General features: G+C 43.1%; 1 long non-coding RNA gene across 2 annotated transcripts; it reads left to right on the top strand.

Moving 5' to 3' along the window:
• Positions 1–1000: 1000 nt before the first annotated feature.
• LOC135514288 (uncharacterized) lies at positions 1001–7661 on the top strand. Of its 2 annotated transcripts, XR_010451653.1 has the most exons (4): positions 1001–1241; positions 6186–6239; positions 6451–6580; positions 6690–7661. It is a non-coding gene; the product is annotated as an uncharacterized LOC135514288 (long non-coding RNA). The 2 variants fall into 2 exon arrangements; XR_010451654.1 differs by lacking the exon at positions 6451–6580.
• Positions 7662–8365: the final 704 nt, after the last annotated feature.

Below are 8365 nucleotides of genomic sequence, written 5' to 3'. Positions count from 1 at the left end.
ACTAACTTGTTTTCTAAGATTAATGTATATTGTTATTGACCCGTATTTAATTTCCAGTGGTTAAATTCTGTATTTTAGATCAAAGTATCAGTCTTATGTTGTGACTTGAGGGGTGTTGGATTGTATGAGGTGAGAACTGCAATAATCTGAAGCTGGACATGGTGTTTTGGTAAATGCAGGTGAGAGTTCAACCACGTGCTCCAGTTATTCTGGGCACCAAGGTCATTTAGTCATACCACCAGTCACACCACACCTGCCCTCACTTATCATTGCTGCAGCAAGTCTGGAGATATGCCAGAAATATTAACAAGGCTACAATATCAAAATTGTACATAGCAACAACTATATATAGGCCAGACTTGTCTATGAAATTGGGTCCTGCTTGTGACATCTAAAAAAAAAATGCTTTAATAAAAAATTCAAAAATAACATTCAAAATATTTGTGTTTATTTAAAAAAAAGTACATACAGGAAAACTGTACAATTACATTAATCAACAGCAGACTGAACACAGCAGTGCAGATCACCTCAAGATAAAAACGTAGTATTCAATATCTTTAAATATTAGCACTTCAAGTACTGGTGGGTAATAACATTCAATCTGGATAACGACACAAAACAAATCATATGGCTAGAGAAATGTATCGACAAAATATTACGAAAACAAGCAAAACCCCAAACATGACGGAAAGTAAACAAGGAGAACCAATCTCCAAAAGAAAACGTGAGTCCTCGATGGATACAGAGGACTTAAAATCAATAAGTTACAAACTGGGAATACTTGAACTAGTCAGTAAAGATATGAAATAATTGTAGGCGAGCCTACAAAACAAACAAAAATAAACAAACAAGCTAAAAGGGACAGTCAAGAAGATTGAAATGGACGTTAAATTAACTTAAAAAGGAGAACATATTTCTGAGAAAAGTCTAACGGCTCGTGTTCACTAACTAGCACGCGATATATTTCCCAGAGTTGCTCGGTTGTGGGTGTGCTGGCAGCATATGGCAGCATATAGCAGCACGTTTGATTGTGCGTCAAGAATTCAGCATAGCAAGTCGGTATGAAGGTCTGGGTATTAAATGGGTAAATAGTTGAATCCTTTCTCAATTTCAGGAATTTATTCACAGGTAAATAATAATATGCTTTAAAACGCTCTGGTGACAAACACACTTTGTTGCCCTGTTTCCAATCGTCCACATGGCTGAATCGTCCACATGGCTGGGAGAACCTATTCAAGCAAGTAAATATATTTTGAAAATGTAAAAAAAAAAAAATGCATTAAATATCACCAGCTGCCTAACTTCATATTAGCTAGGTATCTTGATGTATTTATCACTGTAAAAAATAAATAAATCCAAATGCATTTGTAGGTAGCTAGCTAGCTGTCAAAGTGAGAGAGTAGGCTATTCTGGATAGGGCAGTTACTGTGTGTAGTTTCAGTCCATAGAAGTGATGACGGAGAGAATAGTAACATAATATTCAGTGCGGTCTAATTTGAGTATGATGAAGTCATAAGTCATATTATAAGTCATATGATAAGTCATAAGTCATACATAAAAACATAGCTGATATGGCAGACTTGCTTAAACAAATATGGTTTCTAATGACAATTAAGATGTACAAACTATGGCAAAAGGGGACGACAAGCGGATAAGGGGCAATCCATCATTTCGATTAAGACATTCATGAGAAAGCGCCGACGGACGTAGTCAATAACTCTTTGTTCAGCACTTTTGAAACGTACAGCGTGTGATGAACACGATGGGAGACAGAGAGCAGGTTTCAAGCGCAGGGCGCAGCAGGTGTTTATTTGTAAAGGACCACAGGAGGAGGCAGGTAGCTGGGTCCAGGGGCAGGCAGAAGGTCATACACAGGGGGTCCAAAAAGGCAACAGCACAGGCAGGGAAAAGGCTAGTAACGTCGTCCAGGAGATCAGGCAATAGCTTAATAACAGGAAATACGAAAGGCTAAGGTACAGGCAGGGAATAGGCAAAAGGCGTCGTTAGTGAGACAGGCAAAAATGATCATGCAAGGGAGGATTACATTACAGGAAAAACAGCGCTCCGAATAGAAACAAACAATAGCTCACAATGATGTGGTGCAAAGAACTGAACTAAATAGTGTGTGATCATAACTATTCATCATGAACAGGTGATCGGAATTCAGGTAATTGGGATCTGGAGAGTGAGCTGTGTTCAGGGGATCCTATGTCTTTGAGAGTGTGAGCTGGAAAGTGAGCTGCGATCAGGGAATCTACTGTTTGAGAGTGGGAGTTGGAAGCAGATGTTACACAGCGACAGAATTCAGAACATTGGCCGTTATTACAGTGTGCTCCCTGTACAACAAGTCAAAATAAATGGGGCATATAAACAGACAATGAAAGCTCTTACAATATTCGATGATTACGTTTCTGTAAAACAGGTTATAGGCTATTTGAGCACCACCATATTAGAACAGTAGACGAAATTAAGAGGGGAAAATAGACCAAATTATTAGGGTGAGGCACATTGAATACCGTTTGGGTATTTGGGTGTCAAAAAAGATAACATCATATAACACTATTTGATGCATTAAATAAGCTGTTTTAATAACGCAATTATATTATAGAATGTTGTGTGTGCTGAATTTGCACGTGCAAGCCAAGCACCACAACTTCTCTCAGTAGCACTGTCAAAGTTGTACAAAAAAGTTGCCAAACAAGCACACCAAGTGCCACGAACAATGTGAAAATAGATCAAATTATTCAGGTGAGGCACATGGGCTACCAACAGCTTACTACACAACATGCACTTGGTATTACTTTCTTAGCTACAGTATACATTTCTCCCTTGCATAGCACATCATTTATGTAGCAGCATATGTAAGTGATGTGAAATGGCTAGCTAGTTAGTGCTGGTGCGCGCTAATAGCGTTTCAATCGGTGACGTCACTCCATCTGAGACCTTGAAGTAGTTGTTCCCCTTGCTCTTCAAGGGCCTGAGACCTTGAAGTAGTTGTTCCCCTTGCTCTTCAAGGGCCGTGGCTTTTGTAGTGCAATGGGTAACGATGCTTTGAGTGTAGCTGTTGTCGATGTGTGCAGAGGGTCCCTGGTTCCAGTCCAGGTAGGGGTGAGGAGAGGGACGGAAGCTATACTGTTGCATTGATGCTGTTGACCCGGATCACTGGTTGCTGCAGAAAAGGAGGAGGGCAAAAGGGGGCGAGTGTGGATTTGCAAGTAGATTGTCGACTAGATGACAACTGATAATGACTGCTAGCTTAGATTTTGAAAGTAAGATGTTGACATGATCAGTCCTTGTGATGTCACTGTATACGTCATTACCTTCTACGCTTCAGACCAAGCCCATGCATACACAGCTCCATAAACTTACAAGAGAGATACAATAGTTCCAGTGTTTCTAAGGCCTTGGCAATAAATGTCAACTTCCCAAACTTGATTTATTGTGGAATGTCTGACTAGTCTCTTACAGTGCCTTGCTAAAGTATTCGGCCCCCTTGAACTTTGCGACCTTTTGCCACATTTCAGGCTTCAAACATAAAGATATAAAACTGTATTTTTTTGTGAAGAATCAACAACAAGTGGGACACAATCATGAAGTGGAACGACATTTATTGGATATTTCAAACTTTTTTAACAAATCAAAAACTGAAAAATTGGGCGTGCAAAATTATTCAGCCCCCTTAAGTTAATACTTTGTAGCGCCACCTTTTGCTGCGATTACAGCTGTAAGTCGCTTGGGGTATGTCTCTATCAGTTTTGCACATCGAGAGACTGAATTTTTTTCCCATTCCTCCTTGCAAAACAGCTCGAGCTCAGTGAGGTTGGATGGAGAGCATTTGTGAACAGCAGTTTTCAGTTCTTTCCACAGATTCCCGATTGGATTCAGGTCTGGACTTTGACTTGGCCATTCTAACACCTAGATATGGTTATTTTTGAACCATTCCATTGTAGATTTTGCTTTATGTTTTGGGTCATTGTCTTGTTGGAAGACAAACCTCCTTCCCAGTCTCAGGTCTTTTGCAGACTCCATCAGGTTTTCTTCCAGAATGGTCCTGTATTTGGCTCCATCCATCTTCCCATCAATTTGAACCATCTTCCCTGTCCCTGCTGAAGAAAAGCAGGCCCAAACCATGATGCTGCCACCACCATGTTTGACAGTGGGTATGGTGTGGTCAGGGTGATGTGCTGTGTTGCTTTTACGCCAAACATAACATTTTGCATTGTTGCCAAAAAGTTCAATTTTGGTTTCATCTGACCAGAGCACCTTCTTCCACATGTTTGGTGTGTCTCCCAGGTGGCTTGTGGCAAACTTTAAACAACACTTTTTATGGATATCTTTAAGAAATGGCTTTCTTCTTGCCACTCTTCCATAAAGGCCAGATTTGTGCAATATACGACTGATTGTTGTCCTATGGACAGAGTCTCCCACCTCAGCTGTAGATCTCTGCAATTCATCCAGAGTGATCATGGGCCTCTTGGCTGCATCTCTGATCAGTCTTCTCCTTGTATGAGCTGAAAGTTTAGAGGGACTGCCAGGTCTTGGTAGATTTGCAGTGGTCTGATACTCCTTTCATTTCAATATTATCGCTTGCACAGTCCTCCTTGGGATGTTTAAAGCTTGGGAAATCTTTTTGTATCTAAATCCGGCTTTAAACTTCTTCACAACAGTATCTCGGACCTGCCTGGTGTGTTCCTTGTTCTTCATGATGCTCTCTGCGCTTTTAACGGACCTCTGAGACTATCACAGTGCAGGTGCATTTATACGGAGACTTGATTACACACAGGTGGATTGTATTTATCATCATTAGTCATTTAGGTCAACATTGGATCATTCAGAGATCCTCACTGAACATCTGGAGAGAGTTTGCTGCACTTAAAGTAAAGGGGCTGAATAATTTTGCACGCCCAATTTTTCAGTTTTTGATTTGTTAAAAAAGTTTGAAATATCCAATAAATGTCGTTCCACTTCATGATTGTGTCCCACTTGTTGTTGATTCTTCACAAAAAAATACAGTTTTATATCCTTATGTTTGAAGACTGAAATGTGGTAAAAGGTCGCTAAGTTCAAGGGGGCCGAATACTTTCGCAAGGCACTGTATCTCCTACACTCCCCTGCAGAGTTCTGTCTCAGTCACACATTTCTCAGAGGGGTCTCTTTATACGAGGCAGAGTCTAGAAAACAACTGTGGAATAATACTAAACCTCTATAATGAATATATATATATATATATATATATATATATATATATATATTGTTAATCTGTAGTCTAGGACCCAATAAATGTTAGGAGGTCTTATGACCCCTCCCCTTCTATTAATACAACTTAAGCATAATCAATTATTATAATACATCAAACATTTGGTACAGCCCCTATCATGACCCCTAGGTGAACCTCTTTCATTTCCCCCTTTGAGACTAATTAGTCTCACAGCTTTAATCATAATATTCTCCTCTGAAATCAAATAGATTAGGCAAATCCCCCGGATCCATTTGATCCCAGGGATGGCCTTCTAAAGGGAGAAACAACTCCTGAGGTTCCTGGAATGCTAGTGAGGGTGGGTGAGTCTGGTTCTACTCCCATTCCTCTTGAGTCCTGAAAAGAACCACACAAATTGAATTAACAATGGGATTAAGAGATACCAGAAATGCACCAGTATCACCTTCAGCACGATTTGTATCAGCTTTTCTTATAACCCATCCCCTTCTATTAATTTCCACATAAGCATAATTAATTATTATAATACATCAAACATTTGGTACAGCCCCTATCATTACCCCTAGGTGAACCCCTTTCATCACCCATATTGAAAAAATGTAGAACACTTAGACAACTTATAACCCACACCTACACAGTCATGTATCAATCTGATTGATGGATTGTGTTGTGCAGTAAGCAGGCTCAGGTGTATAAATGTGGCTCCTTCCACCTTCAAAGAATAGGCAAGAGGGCCAACCATGGAGAATATAAGACCCTTAATTATTTCTATAACTATGCTATATTGTTTGTCTTTATCTTTCTGCATGTCTTTCCGCATAAAGTACTCTGCAGCCACTTAGTGTAGACACCAGGTGAGGCCACACACATGGATTCCTGTTGAACAATGTCTCTTTAACTACCTTTTTTTTCTCAATAAGTCTCTCTCCTTCACTTCATCCCTCTCTCCTCTTCTCCCTAAATCCTCTAGGTGAACCCCTCCTGCATCTGAACTGGCTACATAGAGGGCACAGCATGATCAGAGGTGAGAGGTCACTTGGTCGGGTCAACAGGAAGTATTATTAAAGAGATGCTTTACATTGAAATACAGATAGAGATGTAGTAGTCCTGGAGTTAATGATCCAAGTTCAGTTTTGCATTTCACCTCCTGATAATTATGATGACTGACAGTGTCAGAATAAATTTAAAAAACAAGGCTTTAACATGCTATCTCTCTCTATCTGTCTTGTCAGCAGGTATGTTTTGATGTGAGAGAGGATGCCAACCCCCAGTCCTGTCATCGCCACCTTAACCGCTCTTAAGATAACCTTTGGACTGACTGGGAGCAAAAGGCTGGTTAGGAGACACCACTAGAGACACTATTATGTAATTGTGATGAACTGAGAGAATATTAGGGTAGCACTGTGATTCATTAATCATATTCTGCCTTCCCTGCTCCTCTGTTCATACCTCTTTCTCTTTCTGTCTTTTACAGCTCTATCACCACATCCTCTTTCTTCCTCTGTTTTTATAATGCAGACCAGATGTACATTGAAGTACAGATTGAACTTGTATTTATAATATTACAATTATAATATTTATAACACTTGAATAATTACAGTCTTTCAAGAAAGTGTTTCACTGTCACATTCTGACCTTTATTTCCTTCGTTTTGTCTTTATTTAGTATGGTCAGGGCGTGAGTTGGGTGGGCAGTCTATGTTTGTTTGTTCTATATTTTGGGTATTTCTATGTTCGGCCTAGTATGGTTCTCAATCAGAGGCAGGTGTCATTAGTTGTCTCTGATTGAGAATCATAATTAGGTAGCCTGGGTTTCAATGTGTGTTTGTGGGTGATTGTTCCTGTCTCTGTGTTTTGCACCAGATAGGACATTTCTTGTTTTTGTAAGTTTGTTCATGTGAAGTGATTTATTAAAACATTAATCAAAATAACCACGTTGCGCTTTGGTCCGCCTCTCCGTCAATGGAAGAAATCCCTTACAGAATCACCCACCACAACAGGACCAAGCGGCGTGGTAAACAGCAGCTGCAGCAAGAGCAGCAGCAGGAGAAGAACAGAGGCAGCAGCAGCAGGAACAGCAACAGCGAGGTCAGGTTTTCGGGACATGGGAGCAGAATCTCGACTACACAACTTGGGAGGAGATAGACAGGTGGGCGGTCGACCCAGGGAGAGTGCCGGAGCCCACCTGGGATTCAATGGAGCAGTGCAAGGAAGGTTACAGGAGAATGAGGTTGGCGAAGCCAGCACTGTAGTGCAACAGGTACGAGAGGCAGCCCCCCCAAAAAAACATTTTGGGGGGCACACGAGGTGTGGGGCACACGAGGTGTGGAGCTAAGCCAGGTAGCAGACCTGAGCTCACTCCTCGTGCTTATTATAAGCAGAGCGTTACTGGTCAGGCACCGTGTGATGCGGTTAAGCGCACGGTGTCGCCAGTACGTGTCCATAGCCCGGTAGGCTATGTGCCGGTCTAAAGTGGGAATTGAGCCAAATGGAGGTGCGAGTGGTAAGCACCAGATCTCCAGTGCTCCCCCACAGCCCGGTTCGACCTGTGCCTGCACTCTGGAGGGGCCGGGCTAAAGTGGAAATTCAGCCTGGAGGAGTGGCGCCAAGGCTGCGCACCAGAGCTCCAGTGCTCCCCCACAGCCCGGTCCTTCAGGTGCCTCCTCCTAACACCAAGCCTCCTGAGGGTCTCCCCAGCCTGGTGGTTCCGGTGGCAGCCCCACGCACCAGGCTGTCTCTCTGTCTCCTCCCTGCAGGTGGTCCTGTCTGTCCGGCACTGCTGGCGGAGTCTCCCGCCTGTCCGGCGCTGCTGCCGGAGTCTCCCGCCTGCCCGGCGCTGCTGCCGGAGTCTCCCGCCTGCCCGGCGCTGCTGCCGGGGTCTCCCGCCTGTCCGGCGCTGCTGCCGGAGTCTTCCGCCTGTCCGGCGCTGCTGCCGGAGTCTGAGGCGCCAGAGCCCCTCAGCCCAGAGGCGCCAGAGCGTCCGCCCCTCTGTCCCGAGCTGCCCCTCTGTCCAGTGTGGTCATTGAGAAGGGTGGCCATGGCCACCGAGGCGGACTATAAGGCGGACTAAGACAATGGTGAAGTGGGGTCCGCGTCCCGCGCCAGAGCCGCCACCGCGGACAGACGCCCACCCAGACCATCCCCTATAGGT

Source organism: Oncorhynchus masou, chromosome 25 (assembly GCF_036934945.1).
Source record: "Oncorhynchus masou masou isolate Uvic2021 chromosome 25, UVic_Omas_1.1, whole genome shotgun sequence".
Lineage (NCBI taxonomy): Eukaryota > Metazoa > Chordata > Actinopteri > Salmoniformes > Salmonidae > Oncorhynchus > Oncorhynchus masou.
Note: the sequence above shows the minus strand (reverse complement) of the source record. Positions and strands in the feature narration are given on the sequence as shown.